The sequence below is a fragment of the Apteryx mantelli genome, chromosome 4 (assembly GCF_036417845.1).
Source record: "Apteryx mantelli isolate bAptMan1 chromosome 4, bAptMan1.hap1, whole genome shotgun sequence".
NCBI lineage: Eukaryota > Metazoa > Chordata > Aves > Apterygiformes > Apterygidae > Apteryx > Apteryx mantelli.
Genome location: NC_089981.1, coordinates 76,430,666 through 76,454,668, shown reverse-complemented (window position 1 = coordinate 76,454,668; position 24,003 = coordinate 76,430,666).

Below are 24,003 nucleotides of genomic sequence, written 5' to 3'. Positions count from 1 at the left end.
CCCAGGGAACTACAGGCCAGTCAGCCTCACCTCCATCCCTGGAAAGGTGATGGAGCAGCTCATCCTGGAAGCCATCTCCAAGCATGTGGAGGACAAGAAGGTGATCAGGAGTAGTCAGCATGGCTTCACCAAGGGGAAATCATGCCTAACCAATCTGATAGCCTTCTATGATGGAATGACTGGCTGGGGAGATGAGGGGAGAGCAGTGGATGTTGTCTCCCTTGACTTCAGCAAGGCTTTCAACACTGTCTCCCATGACATCCTCATAGACAAGCTCAGGAAGTGTGGGCTAGATGAGTGGACAGTGAGGTGGATTGAGAACTGGCTGAATGGCAGAGCTCAGAGGGTTGTGATCAGTGGTGCAGAGTCTAGTCGGAGGCCTGTAGCTAGCGGTGTCCCCCAGGGGTCAGGACTGGGTCCAGTCTTGTTCAACTTCTTCAATGACCTGGATGAAGGCACAGAGTGCACCCTCAGCAAGTTTGCTGATGATACAAAACTGGGAGGAGTGGCTGATACCCCAGAGGGCTGTGCTGCCATTCAGAGAGACCTGGACAGGCTGGAGAGGTGGGCGGAGAGGAACCTCATGAAGTTCAACAAAGGCAAGTGCAGGGTCCTGCACCTAGGGAGGAATAACCCCATGCAGCAGTACAGGTTGGGGGTCGACCTGCTGGAAAGCAGCTCTGCAGAGAAGGACCTGGGAGTGCTGGTGGACACCAAGTTAAGCATGAGGCAGCAAGGTGCCCTTGTGGCCAAGAAGGCCAATGGTATCCTGGGGTGCATCAGGAAGAGTGTTGCCAGCAGGTGGAGGGAGGTGATTCTCCCCCTCTCCTCAGCCCTGGTGAGGCCCCATCTGGAGTACTGCGTCCAGTTCTGGGCTCCCCAGTACAAGAGGGATGTGGCACTGCTGGAGCAAGTCCAGCGAAGGGCTACAAAGGTGATTAGGGGACTGGAGCATCTCTCTTATGAGGAAAGGCTGAGAAAGCTGGGCCTGTTTAGCTTGGAGAAGAGAAGGCTGAGAGGAGATCTTATCAACATGTACAAGTATCTGAAGGGAGGGTGTCGAGAGGATGGGACCAGACTCTTTTCAGTGGTGCCGAGCGACAGGACGCGAGGCAATGGGCACAAACTGAAACACAGACGCTTCCATCTGAACATGAGGAAAAACTTTTTCACTGTGAGGGTGACAGAGCACTGGCACAGGTTGCCCTGAGAGGTGGTGGAGTCTCCTTCTCTGGAGATATTCAAAACGCGCCTGGATGCAATCCTGTACAATGTGCTCTAGGTGACCCTGCTTGAGCAGGGGGGTTGGACTAGATGATCTCCAGAGGTCCCTTCCAACCTCAGCGATTCTGTGATTCTGCGATTCACCTCTCAGTCCTCCTGCATCTGCAATATCTGAACAGATTTTAATGGCTCATTACAAATGCAAGTTCCAAAGGAAAATGAAACAATCCTCAAGGAAACTGAGGCATTTGACATGGTTATTTTTTAAATAGCAGGTCACCAAAATATTTGAAGTGTTTGATACTGTTAGAAAAATACAGCAGTTGTCAAAGCAGTTCTTTATAATAGAATAATAAAATTTATAAAAGGCAATGTCTTCAGGCAGATGTTAAAGCCACTTGTCATATCAATTCACAGTACTAAGGTCTTATTCTAATTTTGATTACCCTGATCTAACCCTTGCAGAGTCAGCACTGAGTCTTCCACCAAACTCTCTCTCTTCTGTTATGAGCCTAAGTTTTTGCCCATGAAAGAAATTTTCTGTATACACAGATGTGTAGATAAATGTACTCTGTCATATTTAGGGCACTAGTCATCTAATATTCTGTATGATGCAGGTACCATCTGTGAGGCTGAACTGCAATTCAGGCCTAATATAGACACGCGTGTTGGGGGAATCACAGTTAGAAATTGATAACAGATTATAATCCTACTGTATCCAAATAAAAGACAAGGACTTCAGCAAGATCAGACTTAACTATAGCCTCTAATACGCAAACATACCACTAAGATGTTTGCTAAGGGAACCATTAGTTGTTTTGCAGTGTCCACTCAGGACTATCATCGTTAAGGGTCACAAAAGGTGTCCAAACCTCCAAAGCAGAAGAATGACGAATAGATCCCGATGGCAATAACAGCTGACAGCTAGCGCCGGTGTAACCAAGCCTGCAGCAATAGACTCTGACCCAAAGGACAAAGGGATCAAAGACTGGAGACCAGTATCAAAAATAAGAGACTATAGAAAGCATCCCTTAGTAAGGAAAAAGGACTCAGGAAAAGGAAAATTGCTCTCACAAACTTGTTCCCATCTTCCCTAGTTTGGTGCCTGGCTCAGTCTCCCCTGTGCTGCTTCTGCAATGCGCTCTATTTCTCACCACGAAATTTTAAAATAGTACGCTGCTTTAGGTTTTCTGAGATCCAGCAAAGAATGGCAGGCACACGGTTCTGCAGTGTTTTTGTTTAGGGCAAAACAGGACAAAACAGGCAGAGAGGCATCTAGCAGATGACCTTCAGGCAACCCCTGGCAGGCTGTCCACCGAGGGATTGTCCATCCTCGCAGCCACCGCAGCCTCACCTCCATCCCTGGGCTGGGATGGCTTCACTGGCTGTGAGCACCGCTTCTCTTTAACCCTGCTCCTGGACCACACACCTCCTCCTGCCACTGCTGCCTCTTTCCATCCTCACCTTGACGCATCCTGAGGCACCACCACGTAAAACTGAGGCCTCCCCCTGTGACAAATCATCGGTCCTCCCCTACTTACTTCTTTTCTCTTTCCTCCCCAAAGTCTGTGCATTTTTAAAAGGCAACCAATTAAAAGTCAAGGTTATATTTTACATCTTACACAAGGCAGGAAACCCCAACAAGTGAAGTATTTGGCTGTTCCCCTCCCTGCCCCTCCTTTTTTCCCCCCCTATTTTCTTTCCTCAGTTTTGTGCTCTGTAGCCCACTCTCACATCTTTGTTTTAATTTCAGGTTGCAATCCACACCTAAACGTAAAGAAGTTCAATAGTACAGTAACAGATAACACACAGAACCAGAGAGGATTGGGCAAGAGAAGAGATTTTTTTTTTTGGAGGGCAGGGGTTGTTTTTGATTTATTGCAGAGTCTTCAGGCAAAATAATTGCTCATTTAGGGGGAAATATTTTAAGCAAGAGATGTTTATGTTCCTATCTCCGTATGCTAGTAGTGAAGACTTTCATACACAAGAAAGGAATAGGGTAGCTTTTGATTTCCTTCCCAAAAGGTACAAGACTTCCTCCACTGAGCTGTGGCCTCAAATGAAAACACTAGACTTCAGTGCTCTGTGAGACCCCAATTCTGTCAGGACTTGTACCTGTACTTAAATTTATTACGGTCAGTAGTCTCATCACAACAGTCATTAGGTTCACAAACATCAAGGATACTGTTCACAATAATAAGGTCAAGAACGCGTACCGGTCTTTTCGAGATTAGGACCTTAATGCTGCATTGGCCAGCTTTTCTCCTGCCTCCAATACTAGACATGACCAGGACAGCTGAAATCCCTGAGGATGGAGAGGAACAGCTGTCTCCAGGCTGACTTGCAGGTAGAGCAAGGCACTGTTTTGGACTGGCTCTGGGTATGTGATGAGTTAGAAAGCCTCAGGGATCACCACCCATCACAGAAATCTTTGTCACAGTTGTGCGTTTCACACACTGCAAACTAGTGTCTGACAAAGATAACAACACCAGTTAAACCAAATAAATACAACATCAAGAGTCAACAGGTCAGGCTCCGGAAAGCTCCTTCACTTGGCTTCTCCGCTCAATACATAACTGAATTCATTTCACTGCCTTAATCCCCCCGAATGCACTGAGCCTTGACCACTTTACCAAAGGCAGAGTCCATATCTGACATGACACCTACATCATCACAGCCCTGCATGCCTCTGTCAACAGAAGTTTGGACTTAAAACAGCAGCACTTGCAAAGAAAGTTAAATGTAATATGTTTGATGCCCTTGTGTCCACAAACAGATACAACCAAACCCACCGAGCTCCACACTGTACTTTCCTCATTTCCTCCACTTACACTGTAAACGGAAAACCTATCATGCTAAAAATAGCAAGTTCCCTGACTGATATTATTCTTTCACAACAGCCACTCTAAACCGAAGAGAGAATATCTATCATAATGCCAGGTTACGGGTGGAGGTATAAGACTATGTGTTACTTTGGCAGCAGCTGACAAAACAGCACTTCAGTTAACTCCTCTAATGGAAAATACTGGACTTTACTGAAGCTAAATGAAACAACATAAACCTTTGATCCATTTATTCACAGATGGTTCTTAATACCAGACAAAATAAACAACAAACAAGGAAAGATAAAGGACTTTTTATTAAACCTACAGGTAAAATAAATATATAACTCCATGCTCCATTTTATTTATCTGATAGGTCAAAGAAATTAATTGCATGAGAACAGCATGGCAGTTTTATTTTGATGACTCAAACCCTTATTTCTTAAAACAGCTGTGGGATCGAAAATTGACTTAGATCCACCTAGATGATTTAGTTAGTTAATGGAAAGATTAGCATGCAAATGCATTGCAACATTCCACACTAATACATGATAAAGTCAGAATATTAAAGTTACCTCATTCTGTCAAAATATGCTAGTCCAGTATTTCTCTCTTTTAAATCACAAATCCTTTTCAAAAAGGAATTCATGGATTATGTCATATCCCAGTACTGTTTGGCAGGAGGGAATGAGTGCAATGGACAAAATAAAGTTGTCTAATACTAATGATTTTAGTATTAAAAACATTTTAACTAGGTAATCACAACAGTAAAGAGTTAATGGGCATGGTTACATACCTACCAACTGCATGAAAATATGTGCATATGTGGATGATTTTAACTTTTTTTGTTTCTGATTATAAAGGTTTTTGCAGGCATTTTTTACCTATCTTTTGATGTCCTATGGACCACAAACCAAAAGCTGAGTAACACTGGTCTATTCAGTGCTGAAGTCATATTCCTACTCATCCAAAAAACATGCTAACAGAAAAGACTTATTTCCTGTTACAGCTTTTTACACTGTTATTTACCGATTTAACCTATCTATCAGCTTTCAACAGTACCAGTTTTGTTTAATGTTTCCAGCTGCTGCACATGGGGAAAATGCATGCAAACATATATGCAAGCATACACAGGGAACATTATTGCAGCCAACATCCTGATCAGATATAAGCTACAGAAAAAAGGATACAACATGCAATTAAAGGGATTATGGTGACCATGGACTTACTTCTTGCTAATACCATTTCAGTGTATTTTCTAGATCTCCTCATTACAGAGCGAGCGGCTTACTGAGAGATGCATGACGAGAGATAAAGAAACGAAGCAATGTACACTCTGACCAAGAAGAAGAAAAGAATGATGGGAAAGGGAAAAAAGGAAAAGTAAGCAGTATGGAGAACACAAGGGACATTATAATAGTGTTTAGCACTCAGTATAAATAAGCTCTTCATCCTCAAAAAAATGCTCTTTGAACAGGGGTCTCCATTCTAGTAAAGCAAGGACTTGAATAGGACCAAGATTAAGCATATTCTTAAATCCTGTGCTAGACTGAGACCTAGCCACTTAATCTTCTTAAATCCCCCTCAGGTAAGTATTGTTACCCTCCAGCAGATAAAGAAATGAAGCCAAAAAGAATAAGAGATGTAACAGCCACAGACCAGCCTATGAAACCCTGTGTATCTGCACCACGGAGCTAATGACCAGCAATGACCAGCGCTCAGGTCTGAGCAGCCTCACCATGAAGCTAGACCCAAACCACCACCTTCACCCTGCTACTGTGTCCACCTGCACCCGCGCAGGGCACCTCACGACACGCGCTACAATTCACTGCAGTAGAGTAAGCCGAATTGCTCAACAGCTTTTTTGTCAGTAAATCACAGAAAAACATGTCTGTCCTTCTTGGCACCTATGCAAAATTGAAGACGGACAGAAGAAAACTAGGAGGTCTCAAGCAGGAACGACACCTCCTGCCTGAGGAACGAAATACTAACCTGAACAAGAGCTGTGTTCAAAACCTCAAGAGAAAAAGGACGACGAGCTCAGATGGACAATACATTGTTTGGATTGGGTACAATGTTAGTATGTAGAAAACATTCACCCATACTACCAGCTAGGCTCCATGGTTTGTAATTCAAGAGCTGTGGAGCCCAGGTAGAAAGGTTTGTGGTGAACAGGAGGCACAGCAGGACTAGCATCTCAGTAAAAAAACCTCATTTTAATTTGCAGTAATAACGCTCCCTGGAGAAACGGCTCCATGAGCATCTCTGGTGTTGCCAGGAAAAACTGCCCATATCTTTCTGCCTCCCACTTGTTCGTACCCTACGTACACCCTTCGTTGCTGGCAGATGAGATTTTTCTCTTCTTTGGTCTTTACATATAAAGACTTCATGATATGGTTCATCCTATCAAACCACCAACAGCTAACTTGGCACAGCCAAGGGGAGCAGCGGTGAGAATTCAGACAAAATGTATAAGCTAATGCTGAACTTGAAACAAATGTCTGGCTTGAATGTAAGTATCAGGAGAGAAAAATCAAAGCTTTCTGGCCCCACGTCTCTCTCTCACACCAAGACCGCAAGATACCCAGGGAAACGTAATGCTTCATTAGTTGCTGTGATGGTACAGAATGACACTTCTGACAAACAGAAATGCGAAGGAGTTTTCCCGGCTCAAATTTTTAGTAAGGACTTGTCCATTCTGTCTCTTCCAATTAAAAATGTAGAAATTCTTAAGGCTTTTATAACCCCCAAGTCAAGAATAGTTTTGGAGCGGCTGTCAGTACAGTTCTGAGTATTCACCTCAATGCAGAAAGGCAAAGTCTCACAGAAACGGAAAGTTCTGCAGCGGTAAATATTCCAGAAATTGAAGGGAAAAAAAAGAAAAAACTTCAAATTTAAATTGTTTTCAGTTTCACGCAGTCGCCACTCAGACCACAACGCATTCGGCGCATTACCGGGGGACACGCAGGCCGCTCCCTGAGCGCCGAGCACCACCTGATTACCCCCCATAACGCACGTCCACGCCGCGGTGCCGCTCCGACGTCGCAGCCAGCCCCGGGCTGGGAACAGCCTCCTCCTACACTGCAAAACTCCCCACAGGCTAATTTGCCAGGAAGGAGGCAGCTAAACCTGAGCAATGCCCCGCGCTACCCTGCCTCGCTCCGTGGGGGGCTCGGGCCAGCCCGTCCGGAGGCCTCCTCTGCCGGTGCCGCACTATGCCGGGGAGGCCTGTATTCCTGCAGGGAAGGGGAAGGCTTTCTGGGGGAACGGTTCAAATACATCTTGGTGGAAACTGCGAGATGCAGCAGGGCTGCTTTCAGTTGCTTCACCTCCTTACAACGCATTAGATCAAAAAGCAGATGAAATGCAAGTCTCCGGTAGGGGACTGCTGACGAGGCCTGCCTGAGGGAGAAGGACGGAGCGAGGTGAAGAAGTGGTGGCATAGCTATGTTCCCTCTCCTCGGTGCTCATGAGAAATTGAAACTAGCCCCAAGGTGGAGGAAAAAGAAAAATAGGGGGAGGGAGCATTAGGGATGACAAGCTTTCTGGCATGACCACTACAAAAATGGAAAATACATCCTGAAATTGCCCATCCTCTTGTGGGAACAATACCAACGTATAATGGAGTACAGAGCTTTCACCACCCATCTACCGCGATGAAGCATAAATACTGGGACATGATCTAAAACTAAAAGAGAAGAAACATAAATAGGAAATGGAGGAGAAAGTATTAAGATTCCGATGCAGATTCAGCAAAGAAACATGAAATGTCTACAGTAAAGTTCTCAAATATGAAAAAATCTAGAGCTCATTCAATTTATTTCATTTTAATTCTGTCATTGTTGCAACAAAACATTAGTCAGCATTCATTTTAATCTGGCAGCAGCTTTAGAAATGCTTTCAATCACTGAACCTAGAACCAAAGGAGAGGAGATGCAATACTGCACATCTTACACAGCGCCCAGAACTGACAGAAACTATGATGGACATCAAGAAAAAAAGGAAAGAAACCACAAAATCACTACCCTGCAAGACTTGAGAAGTTATTTGAGCTTAAACTGCATTTGTGCTTTCAGAAAGATTTTGATGATTTCTTACAAGAGACTGTTAAATACTTAGAATAGGAAAAGTATCGTACTGGCACAAGGAACCACCGAGCTAAGAAACAGCAAGTACAACGAAAGGACACGCAGACACCTTTAACCACGACACATGTCTAACAGGGAGCTGTTCTGCGTCAGGGTGTCTGTTACTTAACACAGTCTGAATGATCTAAAAAAGGACAGAAGTGATAACCCCTGCAGAGAAATCACAGCATTAAGTTAAACGGACATGCACACCCTCACTTGAAGGACTACGCTCAGCCTTGATTATACCATAACAACGAGAATACAAGAAAAAGACTTCAAAAAAGCGGGAGCGGACAAAAAGATGTCCAGAGTTTGTGCAAGCGGAAATGCTTTATTTAGAGAGGAGAAAGTAACAATATTTTTTAAATATCAAGAGTAACGAGCACAGAAGAGGTATACCTGGCCTCCCGCGTCACACCTCCATACCGCAGCAGCACGTCCAGCGAACCCAAGCACTGTCCCGTCCCGGACGAACCACTGCCGCTGCACTCACCTGGGCACGGCCACTGTGCCACAGCTGTCAGCACCGGTACAGCATCTGCTGACAAAAGGAGTTTCTCTGCCGCTAAACCACCTCTCTGAAGATCTAAACGGCGCTAACGAAAGCAGTTTTCTGCCAGCAGCGTAGTACCTACACGTGGGATTTGGCTGACGTAACCCTGGCAGCCACAGGGCAGGGTGTTTGCTCGCACAGCCACCCTGACAGCACCGCGCTCCTCCGCAGCTTTGGCGTGGCGGGCAGCAAGTCGAAAGGCAACAAAAGGCATCGCTGCGGCGCGCCTCGTCCCGGGGCCACGCGACGCCTCCAAGCCAGGGCGAGCAGCAGCCCTCGGAGAATGACGGCACCCGCTCCAAAAGCTTCATGGAATAAAGAAAAAGCGGCTGGGTTACAAACATGCTGCTCCAGGTCAGAAAGCAATTACTGAGTGACACAGTTAAAAGAAACTTTCTCTCTATACGATTGATTTTGTTATCTGTCTCAGGGGAGGGCAGTGCTCTCCTCCGGCTGGTGAGGTAGCAACCGCTGCAGGAGACAGGGCATGGGGCAACATGGACCACTGGCCCAAGGAGGTTGGCACCTCCTCCGATGACATTATGCATGAAAATAACACACTCTCTCTCTGATGACACCTAATCTTCTGTAGAGGCAAACAGAAAGAAACTCACAGTAAAGACAGAAAAGAAAATATAAAATAATGCTGCATACATACAGCTCCCATTATCCTCTTAGCAAACCAAAAGCAGTGGCAAAACTCTGGAGTTATCTCATGAACAAGTAGAAAAGGTGGCAGAAAATGAAATGCTTCATACATTGTGTTTACTGGAACAAATGTAAAGACTTTGCTTGTTTATGTCTGAAAACAAAAGGTTTAAAAAGCAAGTGATACATGCTCTTCCTGTTATTATAACATGTTTATACTATGAATATTCAGTTCTGTTTTTGCTTTGTCCCCTTAAATTAGGGCTAAATACAACATCTTTTTAGCATTTTGAATTGGCAGCTAAGCAGAAATTTCAGAACAAAAGGTCGACTTTAGAAAAGAAAGCTAGAAAACTCAACAAATGTTAAGGTGATAAGGATGATTAATCATTAATCACTATTACACCATTTCCTTCAGTAACTTCTGTACTGAACCCATTAACTTAGGTTCTTCCTAAAGAAGAGCGTGTGTAAGGGGAGAGTAATGGTTTTAATCTGAATGCTCCCCTTTCAAGGTTGTTTCCATCTCTGGATATTTGCAGTACATGTAGGGAAAAAAAAACAAACAAACACACAACAACAGCCACCAAGTTGCTCAAGGTGGAAGGCTTCCCTGCCACCTCCAAACTCCCCAGGCCCGCAACGCTGCATACCACGCGCATGGTGAACTTAAGTTGGCTTCGAGAGATGCTGACTCTGACTGTCGGAGAGACAGTGAAGACTTCTCAGGGTCGAACCCACAAACGCTATGCCTTGATTTTATTTTTATAGCAGAGACCACTCAGATGCCACATAAACTACACTTATGGCTAACAAATGCAAGGAGATTATACCAATGTTGACAGAATTTAAAAATATTAATTCTCATCTACAGTAATAGTCACAGACATTTTCTCCAATATGAGTTAATTCTGTTTCTTGCAAGAATAAATATCTACCATAAAATAACCTTAATATTTATTGTACTACAGCAATATTCTTATATGCTAGAAGTAATAACACCTCTGCACTAGCATTTTCCACCCAGGAATCTCAATCCACTTTGAGACAGAACATCTATTATAATCTGTTTTACTACTAAGACCTGTGGTACACCCACGCTACACACATTTTATATCTTTGAAGCGAGGACATAAAGAAATTATCAAAATATAAATGGGAATTTTTACTTTTAAATGGCAAGCATCACATAATAGCAATTGTGCAAAGAACAGCACTGTAATCTGTTCACCTCAAAAAGCAGTATAAATAAAATACGCATAGCTAAGCAAATGTTTAAGAAGGTTTTTATTAAATGATTGTATAGCCTGCCAGGGTCTTCTGGAATTACATAACCTATATTTATTAAACAAGAATTATTACTGAAAGAGGTTTTAGGTGCTTTGTAAATATATATTTACTAAAGTGTACTACAGTATACAGTAATGAATTTCCCTCCCTTTACAGTTTCCTTTGCTCTATAAGCAAGAGAAAAAAAATCAGTAATAAAAATAGGAGCTCATTTATGCATTTAAAAAGACAAAACAAGCATGCACCTTAAAATGCAAAAGTGATAAATATAAAAACAGGCTATCTAAAATGCGCTATACTTGCAGATGCTGATTGGCATAAGGGAAAAAACACCCCAGAGCAGATACACCGAGCGGTGCTCTGCAACACCCAGAGCCTGACTCCCAGCTGCCCGCTTTGCTAGCTAGCCTGGGCACAGCCCAGCGTTAGTGACCAGCCGAGCAGCTCCCTGTCCATTACAGTCAAAAAGTGAGGAAACAGGGCAGTCCTGAAGCCCCTCCTGGAGTTAGGCTCCTAAGCCTTTTCTTTCCAAAATGCCCTGTTGCTCACACCTCTGAGGACACCCGAACACTCGCGATGGGGATTATTCTGGGTGCACAATGGTGAAGGCACCTTAATTCACCATCTCTCTTTCTCGGTCTCTCTCGTTCCTGCTCCCTTCTTCAACCAAAAGCACAACCACCTACTGAAGAAGCTAATATGAAGCAGAGTACCTGCAGCAGGAGAAACCCAAAATTGTTCCAACCTTCCAGCCAGCCCAGTGGTGCCTCTCCAGGGGTGAAAAATGTGGTTAGGAGCCACCGTTGGCAGACAAAAAGTCAGCTTTCCTACTTCACGGGTGACTGGCTCTATCGACTAGGTTATTAACTCAAAAGGAGGCAGCAAGGGAAAACATCACTACGTCTGTTTGGCCTGACGGCTGATCTCTTTGGAGAGCTCTGAGCAACATCATTATCAGGCCAGGTGAAGCAAATGAAGATACTTTTTTGTGTAGGTACCAGAAGGGTAGGACACCAGTCACAGCGCTCCGCAGGCTTCTGTGCTTTTGGCCTCCCCCAAGAACATAATTTTAAGCAAGTGAGGAAATTTATGCTAAAAATCAATGCACCTCCAAACCCCAGGCACGCATGATAGTGTTCGGAGCAACTGTAACTGCAAATGCATGCAAAGGTTTCTGGAAGTCCTCTATACTTCCTAGGAGTAATGCAAAGTCTGCCATTCATGCAATACGCATAACAGAAAGATATTTGGCTTTAAATTATTACCATTTTTGAGGTTTCCCAAAGTGTCTTCTAAAGATAATAATTAAGCGGAAAGAATCACTAGTATTAGAAGATGAATCAGAAGCTGAGTTGCTCTCAGATACCTACAGCTCAACTGAAATCTTGAATTAATGAGGAAAGAGGTTTTGCCTGGAAGAGCATGAACTAAAACAAAACCTCTCCCTTCCACCAGGCACTTATCTGGCTGTAGAAAACCGTGGGGATTTTGCTCCTCATATTCGCAGCAGACAAACTGATCTCGAGAAAACTACAGGTCTGAGTGCTCCACTGCGAGATGAGAGACGCTAGAAGATCAGGCACGACCTACGCCGCCGGATGCTCTGAAGAAATCACGTCTTTCCTCCTTTCGTGAACTACTCTTTTACAGTCCCGCATGTCGCTCCCTGTAGCCCGGAGGGCACAGCGCGACGAGCCTCGCACGAAGGCAGCAGGCTCATCTCGCTGCACCCTCCGGGCTATAGAGAACGACGGCGTTAGGATTCCGGCTCCACATCGCGGCTGTAGGAACAACAGCGTTAAGAAAGATCCCCGGCTCTGCATCGCAGCACTGCTCTCAAAGCGCTCACAGCCTTCTGTAACCCCCCAGATAATCTGTCATGGGGATTTAAGCAGTGACAGTCAAACATGCCAAAGATGTCACCACCCACTCGCATTATCCATCCGCCGAAGGACTCGGAAGCGCGGCACTGCTTAACCTCTCCTCCTCCCCCCACTCGCAGAGGAAATCCCCACCCCCACGCGCGGCCGCGACCCGCCGTAGCGCGCTGGGAACCGCGGCTCGAGGGGCCAAACCGGCGCGGCGGCCGCGGCTGGGGGGCCCGGCGCGGTGCTCGGCGCTGCGCGTCCCGCACTCACCTCATCTTCCCTGCGGGCGCGGCGCCGCGGCGCTCAGGGGCTGAGCGCGGCGCGGGCCCGGCGCGGCATGGGCGGCGGCGGCGGCGGCGGCGGCGGCGGGGGGGTCCGCGGCGGCGCCGCCCCGCTCGCAGCGCCGGGGCCCCGCGGCGCTAGCCGGGCAGCGGGGCGGCGGCCGGCAGCCCCTGGGCCGGCCCGGCCATGTTGCCGGCTCCCCGCCCGGCTGCGTGTGCGTGTGCGTGTGTGTGTGTGTGTGTGTGTGTGGGCAGGACAAAGCGCCGCGCCGCCGCTGCAGCCCCGCTCCGCTCCCACGCGCGGCGGGGCCGCGCCGCCCCCCGCGCCGCGCCGCGCCGCCCCGCGCACGCTCCGCGCCCCGCGGCTCCCCGCTGCCGTGGCCCCCGTCGGGGTTGGGGGGGGGGGGCGCCGGGGGCGGCTGTCGGGGCTGCCGGTCCGCTCCAGTCCGACCCGACCCGGCAGGCACTCCGGGCCCGCTCCGCCCCGTTTCCAGCCCCCTGTACCTCTCGGCTACCCCCTGGGGGAACGGCGCGGTGGGGCAGGGAATAGCACAGGCGAGGGGGGAATAGCGCAGGTGAGGCCGCCCCGTGCCCCGTGCAGCATTACAGCAGCCGCAGGCCAGGCAGCCTCAGGCAGTGCAGGGTGCCCGGTGCCTGGGGGAGCAAAGCAGCGGGGCCGGCAGGTAAGGCACAGCAGCACTCACCGCTGGAAACGCTGCATCCCGAGGTTATTCCCAGCAGGAGCAGTGGCAGAATTGCTGTTCCAGACCTCTCCTCTGCAACCTGCACTTAGGGAATCTAAATAGCTCTGTTAAAAATGGTTGCTTAACCCAGATTTTGTGTCTGGATGGAAGGACAGAAATTGTATTTGCAGTTAAAACTGTAGGGAAGATGTATTTCCAGGTCCTTCACCCTTTCTGCTTGCCTCCAGACGAGTATCCCTCCAAGTTTGTTCATCCATGCTGTCAGCCACATCCTCCTGCTGCCCTCGCTTTTCCTGCCAACTGCTGGTGCCCTGGGTTTCCTTCGGCCTTGCCGCCTCGCCCCTTCCAGCTCTCCTTCCCCCTCCGTGTTCCTTGTCCCCTCCATGCCCCTCTGCTCCTTTCCTGTCAGTCAGCCCCTGTCAGCTCCCTGTGCAGCCCCCGCCACCTGGGCAGTGTTTCCAGCAGAGGACACCGCTTCTTTGCTGGTCCAGTGCCTGGAGCTTCTCCAGCCCCTTGCCACATGTCTTTGCCTCTTCCCATATGCCATCCTCCAGATGTTGAAATTGATATCATTTGAATTTCATCCAGGATCTGGCACCGTGAACGACCAAATACTGTAGTTGTTTCTCAGGTTCTTTCATAAGTAGGTTCCCATAACTTCACTGGCTCTTCTCAAGCTCTTCAAATTGAAACGCTTCAGGTCTTTCTCCCATAGATCCCTCCCAGTTCTGCGTCACCCAGTTTGGACAGTAAAAACATCCCATGTGCTTGGATGCAATCTCACAATAACCGGTGGCATGCCAGGCAGGTGCCACATCCATGCACAGTATTTCTGGACACAAACACCGTAGCCTGCATGTACTGGGGCTGAGGGGAACAGCATCTAATTGCATACGTGCCCACCACCTCCTTCCCCATGTCCATGTCCTGATTTGTGCTGCTGGGGGCTGCGGGGCTGCAGGCAGTGGCAAGCTCTCTGCCCCTCTCTGGAGCCCAGGGGAAGACGTGGAGCTGCAGCAGCAGGTCCCTTCGTTAGCAGTCCCTCCGTTAGCTCTACCGCTGTTCAGAGCCAGCTTTAGCAAGGTGTAAAGCCTGAAATACAAAGTGCTGGCAAACCGAAGATACAGGCGGTGATAGTCTGTGTGGCTGTGTGGGCGCTGTTGAGACCAGCCCAGGTGTCGGAAGGGAAGTGGTGTGTGCTGGGCGCCGCAGGGCATGGACGGGGCTGAGGGACACGATGGGCTCGGGGCAAGCCCTGCAATTAGGAAACAAGGGGCTGGGAAGTCGCACAGAGGGACTGGGCTGGGGGCCACATGTGCAGATGGAAAGCTGTGGGAGGTCGTAAGGGGCACGTGCACTTTTTTTGGCTGAAGCAGACCACTGGACCATGCCAAAGGCTATTGGGCATGTTACAGAGAGTGCACGAGTTAGGGAGCGAAACAGCATGAGACAATGTGATGGGCTCGTTTTTAATATATACATTTTTTATTTTCATTTCTGCTGCTTTGAAAAGTTAAGGTTTCCATGTATTCAGGCCAATATAGCAATTATTAATCCTGTAACAGTAGCTTATGCCACTGGAATAAATGTTTCAAAAATGAAACCCCACAGATTCGATGACTGAGGGATCTATTTTACCATTGGCTGGTCAAGCCTTAATGCTGCCTACCACAGCTCCAATACTAAATAAAATTATGCAGTGATAATATGTTGCATGCCTTTTATCCTGAGCATCACTTGTTTGCTGGTAGCTGTTGTCTATCTGGTAGTTGCTATTTTCAGCGATCATTAAGGTGCTCAAAAGAAAATTAGTGAAAGGCTAAGCGGGGAGCCCCCTGCCCCCCATGCCTCATGAGCCACAGAGCCCAGCTCTCGCCTTCCCTGCCGGAGCGGCTCTGTGCCGTCCTGCTCAGAAGTCACCCAGCCATTAATATAAACTCACTTCTGATGGAGTAGCTCTTCCCTAAAGAAGCAGCTCCCCATATTACTAAGGGGCCTCCTCATTTGCTGGAAACCAAAGCTTACAGTCATTTCTTATAAGCAGTTATCCTAAATTTCCTCAGATTTCCACAATGTATGCTGTTTGCATAGAGACAACTGTGTCACACCATAGGTCTGATACGCAGTCTCCCCTGAGTGACAGCCACTTCTATAAACTTACCCAAATAATTTGTGAGGGGGTTGCTAAAGGTAGCAAGTTTATGTAGAAATGATGAGAAAAAATAAAACCTATCTTCTTATTACAATCATCTGACTAATCCTTTAGAGCGTGGGTCACTGACCAACCAATGAAACATATGGGAGATAACATAAGGCAATGAGGATGCTTATTAAACTAGAAAGTTGCACTATAATTCTGCTAGAACTTAAATCATGATTAAAAGAGCAGATCCATATGTGAGTAAGATAATCTGTTTTTTTAAAATATAATTGCCTAAAGCTAAGTTTATAACGCTTAGAAATGAAGTAGGCAAAGAACCATAGGTAAATCATGCTGTGGTTAAGATATAAAACTAGAGTAAGCAAAAACATCTTCTAGAAAGGCTTTTATTTGGGCACGTGCACTTCACAGCATAAAGGGACCCCGATGTTACGAGAGGCTCTGTGAGTCTTTACAACTGGATGAAACCACAAACAACGCATGCCGTAGTACTGACGTCTCTACCCACAAGCAGTGGCACAGAAGGGACTGCAAACACCTGGTTAGGGAAAGGGGGTGTTTCTCACCATTTCTGGCTGTGTACCTGTGTGGGCTACTGAGAAGAGGTACTTGGGCAAGTAGCAACCCCTATAAACTCGTACAATGGCCACCCTTCGACAGGCTTGGGAGGCTAAATAGTCCATGAAGTGATTTGAGAACTGATGCAGAAATGCAGAGTATCTGAGGTTACCGGTCAATTATATTGAACGTTTTATTTATTCTTATATTTTGAAGCAAGAGAGAAAAGCAGAAGAAATTTCCTGTACTGCTGCATATGCCAATCTCGTTGGCTGTTCAAGGTACGGAAATAGGAGAGTGGTGTCACAAATCTTGGTTGTATCAGAATCAATGAAGCTTTTTCATCAACTTTCATGGGTTAGTGTTTGACCTGTCCACTAGATCAATCTGCTGATGGAAAGAAGTGATTAAACCACGTAATAACTGTTTTGCTGGGACAAATCTAGCGCTTTATTGCTAACGCAAGCATGAGTCTTCTAAGAGACTTAAAACTATTCATTTGTAAGGAAACTTTCTGAACCTCAGACTGGCGATTCCCTTGCTCTCTCCTGGGGTAAATCCTGTCCAGGTACCTGCAGCCTGATGGCCTCGGCTGCCTCCCCGCTCCCCCTCGCAGCTAATTCCCCTGCACGGCACAGCAGGGAGCTGCACAAAAACTGTGCCATCCTTGCAGGCAGGTCTGTCCCCCTGAGACCTCCTGCACAGCAAAGCCGCCATGGATGTGCCACCTCCAGGGCCGCTGCGACAGTTGCCCAGAGGCCTGTTCAATTTGTCACTTCAAAGACTTCCCATCATGAGGAGGGGGAGGAGAGGAGGGGGAGATCCTCCTTTAACTATTCACACAGCCTGAGGTAATATCCTCTGTAAATGTCTTCGTGTCAGGAGCTCAAGGTCATGGAGCTGTTTTTCTCCATGAGCCAATGTCCCTTTCAGAACCGCTCCCTGGCACAGCAGAAGCCTTGGGGTGATTTTTTTTTCCTCCCTGAATTTGTCTGTCTCAGAACTTTCTCCTGAAGCTCTCGGGCTTCCCCCAGTCTTGTCCGCAAAAACACCCAGCTCTTTTCAAAAACAACAGATTTCTCACATCAGCTCAGTTTACCTACTCTTTTTTGGAAGGATTTTGTTAAAGCATGGAGGATTTAACCTCATGAAAGTCACCCTTTGGAAGAATGCCTTATACAAGTAAAAAGCTAGATCAGTGCAAGGAAGATACGCAATGCCCAGTAATATGCATGTGCATTTGTTCCTGAAAAATTACTTAGAGGGCAATATGACTCATAGCTTTGCCAGTGCTGAGGCTGGGTTTCAGTTGTAGAGTTTCACAGCTGCCTTGCTGGGGCAGAGAGAGTATAATTACCAAATTCAGGAACAAAGTGAGATCCAGATTTTCCCAAAACTCAGAAAAGTTCAGACGTGGATGGTTGGTTTGCACCCATCATCATGCACATGTGCTTGGCCACTTACATGCTCACTTCAGCTTTATTTCATGGCAATGGTCTCGGTCATGGGTCTGATTTGTTATCGCAGCCCAAAAGATACTCCTGGTGAGAAAGCAGCTAGTGAGAGAGCGCACATCGCCCTGGCATGCACAGGCAAACACTGGGCCGAGGCAGCAGTAGGAGGCTGCAGCAGGAGGGGTACAGGAGAGTCCCAGAAAACAGGATTTTTTCAGCAGCACATCATCTGGTCTTGCGGGAGAAAGGAGGAGGAAAGAACAAGAGGAGATTGGAACAAATGAATCCAAATGGCAGAAGAGTCCGGCAGGAACAAAAGGAAACAAGAGAACAAACACTAAAGAAAAATGAAGGAAATAAGGAGGCTTGGGGTTCTTTGAACAGAAAAGGAGAGAGAAGGAAACAGTAGATTAAAAGGACAAAAATGAGGAGAGGAGAGAATGAAGAGAGGAAAGAAGACAGAAAGGGGGAATGGTATAGGAAAAGGCAGAGAGAAGGTAAGAAAAATGTACCTTTGATGTACCTCAATTGTATGTTTTTATTACACTTCCTCAGAGCAAAATGGGAGCTAAGGAAAGGAAGGGTCCACAAGCTTTCAGGACCATGGTGTGGACAATCCTCCGGCCAATAAAGCGTCTGGGAAAGGGAGGAGCCCACTGACCCTTTCCAGCTATGCCCCTGGAGAGCATGGTTTACAGTCAGTAAAAAGGCTCAAGCAGGAAACGTCAGACTTCCAGGAAGCTGGAAGGAACTCAACCAGGCACAGAGCATGGTTGAAAAATAGATCCTCTGGGGATCTATTTTTGCATTATCTATTCAAGGCCATCAGTGATTTTCCTTAAGAAGTTGTACATGGAACTTAAGGAGAAGACACAAGTAAACCACAAGCATGTAGGCGCCCAGCGTGCGAGAAAACAAACCGTTAACAGTGTTTCCAAAGAACAGGCACCTTCCTGGCTGTACTCGGAGCAATCGGTGGTCCAACCGCCCCAACAGCATTTCCAGAGGTGTGTTTTCATACTAGGGTGAGGGTAGGAGGGAAGGAATAGCAAACGTAAGCACATCCGACAATTCCAATCTTCCTTTTAACAAATAACTTTATCTTTGAAGACATACTCAGCTTACCATTTAGCCCCTTTTGAGAATTTCCAAAGCCTGTGTTTTTGATAAGGCATATTCCATGTTAGGGAGCAGCGTGGTGCCCTCAGACGACAACCTGTATCTTTGCTGTCTATTAAAAAGGCTATACTGAGCCAGGCAAAGACCCATTTCATCTCATTTGTTTCGTAATTATTAAAACCCCATTGGGCATGGCATTGGAAGGTCAAAATTGTCTGGGCTTGAGCTTTGAAAAGAGACCAAACTTTTCATAGAGAGGTAACAAAAAAACCAGCGGCTTTCTCACCAGAAACGAGTGTGAAAGATCTCAGCACAGAGACAGTGCTGTGCTCCCGCAGTCGGAGGCAGTTGGGACTCTCCCGGCTGTTAAACTGTGTGTGGCCAGCTTTTCTGCCGAGCAGGAGCTGTGCATATGGGAAATGCCAGAGGGCTTTTCACTTAAACTGAGCCTCCTGTCAGCTTGCTCTCCAACTGCTCGAACCGTAGACAGAGGCTCTCAGAGCTCAGCTTCTGCTCTTTTTAGGGGCTGTAATGAGGCCAAAACACTTGAACCTCTGGCATAATAATCTTCGCTGCGGTTATATACTGATGCAATAAATTCAGAATTATGATGTCAATGAAAGCCGCTGAAAAGAAGAAGCTGGGCAGGAAGGAAGGAGCCCTAAAATGTTGACATTTGTCTTAATGAGAAACTGAATCCAGAACGAACAGCCAAAGCAATTGATTCTGTAAAGAAAAGTGTCCTCCTCGGGCTGCCTCGAGCGTACAGTTCCCTCTTTAATATGTCTCAGTAGTACAAGGGCAACACAAAGCAATGACAAATTACAATAATCTAACGTGGCTGGCAAACAGATCCAGCCTGGTAATTTTTGGCTGCCTAACCATAATGACAAAACAGCCTGAAGGAGATTTCTTTAGGCTGCAATCTGGAACCTGGAGCAAGCACAGCTCATGTAGTCCTGATAAGTGGCCTCCCCAGCACAGCTGAATTTGTCTCCTTCTGGCTGAATGTTTATTCTCGATAATTCCACCAGTCAGATTTTAAAATGCTCATCTCTCAAAAGCTTCTGCTATAAACCCATTCACTTGCATGGAGGCCTAGCAAACAGGTAGCCCCCAGCACCTCAGACCAGGTCTGGAGAGGCAGCCTTTAATGTGCAGATATGGCCACTACAAATGAATGGAAATAGTAAGCTAATTTAATACAGCTTGTACATAGCCAAAAGGTGGTAAAAACAAACATGTGCTAAAGTAGGACTGTGGAGTTCGTTGGAAAGAACCGTTTTTCATAGAGTACAAGACCTCAAGCTCTGCTTTCATAAAAACGCAGACACAAGATAGGCTCCAAATGAAGTTCCAGCAGCCTCTGTGACTCACTAACAGAACAGCTGTGCTCTGTGAAAGGAGATATGCTCTTACACTTCCACATTTGGCAGGATACCAAGGAGAACACACATCACGTGAAACATCCTGATTGACAAAGGTCCCTGCAAGCGGTTTCCCTCAATGAGCCTTTCGGTATCAGCAATGATACAAATGAAACGAGGTCTACCACATTTAGCACTAGACAAGAGCTTTCCCTGAGCTATCCTAAATACCTTAATGTAAAATCTCTCTTATACTTCTATATTTATTTAATGAATTCAGAGGCCAAAGATGCTTCATAAGAAAAATGAAATTGCAGCAGAGCTGCCTAAGGAGAAACAAATCTCTTGCAGCAAGAATGCAGCCCGCTAAGGTACTCGCTCCTCCAGTAACTAGTAGCATTCACCCAAAAGCAGACAGATCTTGGTTCAGTTCTGTCCTTATTTCCCATCTTTTGGGCTAAGAAATCCTCTGGTGTGGGGCCTCTCTCCTGAAGCGCAGCCCTCTGCAGTTACCATGCGAGCCGTGAAGCGCAAGAGCAGCACTGCTCCGGCAGAGCAATGCGTTCAGGCCAGTAATAGAAGAAAAAGATTTTAATTTAGGCTTCTCATAAGTATCTGTTCTTTACACCAGTAATTAAAGTGACATTCTCCTTGCCATCTGTAGAATTTTTGAGGATGCAGTCTAGTGATCTGTCAACAGTCCTAGTTCCAGGGATGGAGGAAAAACACAACAAAAAGACTGCCTGCTACTCTGAGCAGAAACCAAAGAAATCAAAAGTGCCAAGCTTTGCAAAAAAGGTTTCTGTTTTGCTTTACAAACTCTTGTCACATGAATAATTTTGAAGGGAAATAATATCTTCTAAAATTAGTTCTTTTGAAGAACAAATTTCACCCAAGCTTTTCACATAGAAAATATGATCCTGTATTAGTTAGAATAGTAAAAAACCCATTTTATAAAAAGGACTTTCTATGTGAGAGGATTTTTTTTGTTTGTTTGAAATGGATTTTTTATTTACTAGCATTGAAAGTTATTTATTTTCTCTTCCATATATCACCTTTCTTGACTCTTTTTTAATACAGTGGCTGATTTTTATGGAGCTCATCTGCTGGAAATTGTTAATATCTGTCAGGGTTTAACCCCCTATCAAAACTGAGCACTATCATAAGCATCTATGCAATAATCAATTTAGAGACAACAATTTAAATAAAACACAACATAATAATATATAATAAAATAAAACAAGATTGTAGTTTTGATGTACTACAAATGTATGTCTTTTAGGAGTAAAATAAATATATTTATTTTCGGAAGGAGATGTAAACATAATGATGAAAAGCATCAACTTGAAAATGGGCTATTGGTCTAAAACACAGACTGGTTCTGTATTTGTTTTATAAGCATATACCAGGGGAGAAAGACATCTTTTGAAAGCATATATATTGTTTACTGAATAATTTAAGACTTAGGGGATAGATATAATGAACTCCAGTAGCTAATCACTTTGAAAATCCTGACACTGAGAAGTATTATCTGAATACACATGCTCATCGTTTTGGACCAAGTGGCAATCTTACCTATGCTGCTGTAGGAGTTCTGGCTACAGACCACAAGATCCTATTGCTAAGAAGTATACAAAGGCAGGAAAAAAAAAAAAAACCTGCTCCAAAAATATTTCATAATTTAAGCATGTGATATACATTACAGGGATGCACGCAGATAAATGGAGGACAATCAAGGAACAGTGAGCTGGTATTGATCATCTCAATACACTAATCGAAGCAAGGAAGAGGAGCAGGAAGAAAGGGTCTAAAAGCAGATGCAAAGTCATTGTTATTGATAAGCTGAGGTCACAGAAGCAGCATGGATATGGATATCTGATCTGTAACGTAGTAAGAAACCAGGAATTTGGCCACAAAGTGATTGCAGAGGTATTCAGGGCCACGGGCTTTATAAACAGATAAGAACAGCAAAATGTGCAGTTAAGGGCTAAGGACGACATGGGCTTGGAAGTTGAAGTCATGGCAGGGCAATGCTAGAGATGACCAGAAAAAAAAAGGAAAAAACAGGAATTGAAACTGAAGAAAGCTGAAAAGGACGAGCTGAATGGTTGGTAGATGTCAGCAATACGGATGAGACGAGCAGAGGTGAGTCTCTCTGAGCGATACTGCACTGCTGCAGCCAGGATTATGTGGACAGATTCGAAGCTGAACCCCGGCCATAGCACTAGCCCCACCCTGTCCTTAGACTCTGTGGAAGGGTGGGAAAAGACAACTGCCACCAAAACAATAGTAGGTGAAGGGATCCAGGTGTTAGGGTACCAGGTGCTACCGAGGGAATGAAATATGCAAAGTTCACTGGTAAATTCTTTTTTAGCCCAAAAGAGGGCATTTCTGAGAAAACAAATAAATGCAAGAACTGAAAAACAGAGGTAGAACTGAGGAGAGCTGAAGGTTGCTGTGGGGATGATGTGAGAAGCTGAGAGGACAGGCAGAGCAGAAGGCCCAGACTGGGATAAGTACCATGAAAAGTGAGTAAGAATAAGTACATGAGTGCATGGGGGTTAGATGTGGATTTATGACGGTGAGAAGACTGGAAAAACCAATAGATTGGTCACATTGGAGCTGCAAAGGAATACTTGTAGCAGAGTTGGAAGAAGGGAGTGAGGAAAATGGACACAGAAAGAGAACAGCAGATGTGCTGGATTACACAGAACAACGGTAAAATTGCAAAGAATTTCCTGGATAATGAGAAGAATATCTTACATAGTCATCAAAAGGATATTTGGCTCAAGAAGTTGCCCACCATTTGCGAATATAGCCAATATATCTATCATGTTCTCAGAGAGGAACAAAGACACATATAAGAGCAAAAATTAGAAATAGAGGAGCAACAGGAGCACACTTGGGATGGGATTGTTGAAAATCCCTTTTGATCAGTAACCCTAGGGATGAATTTGCAGGCTTCCTCATCTGTTTCTTGTAGGGGGAATAATTTAAAGTGAAGAAGGGGATCAGAAATACACTACAGCCCAAGGCTCTGCCAAGCTCTGCCAAGCACAGCAGAAGGATGAAAAGGGAATGAGCAAATACAATTTACAGCTCCTATTTACACCACTGCAAGTAATGACAAATCACCCACAAATTCTTTAAAGGACACCTGAAAGCCCTCCATGTAAGCAAAAAAATATATATACATACATACATACATATATCTATAGATAGATATATAGATTTATAGATATAAACACCAGGTATTTTAGCATAATGAACTAGCTATCCAGACAAGACCAGAACCTGTCACTTGGGTATTATGAACTCTTAGGATCAGGTTAACCCTAGTAAGGGTAGGAGTATTATGCCTGGGTTTCACATACTTTACGCTGAGGGAGGTTGACACTGCTGTCAAAAGAAGTTGTCCCACTTTTCCTCTGTCCATTTACTTCCAGCTTCGCATTGCTCTTTTCTTTGTCTCAGAACAAGCATTCATACAGCTGCCCAGCAAACCTGATGAGCATGCGGAGGCAATGGGTTTCCTGTTTTTCAGTAGTGGTTGGTTGCTTGCTTTTTTTTCCTGAATTAATTTTAACCTGGGCTCCTCTCCCAGTCTGGCTCTTCCTATGGCCCCATTAACTCTTGTAGTGCTGCATGGGATGGGAATAAGCAGCTGGGGGCCAGAGCTCTCCCTTCAGTGACAGTGCGAGTTTATGTCAGCTTAAAGTGAGCCTGAAACCTTGGCCTTAGGAGCTTGCCCTCAGGCAAGATTTTCTAACACAGAAAATTGTCAGGAACTCTTGCAATGAAGACAACCCTGTGCAGTGGAATGG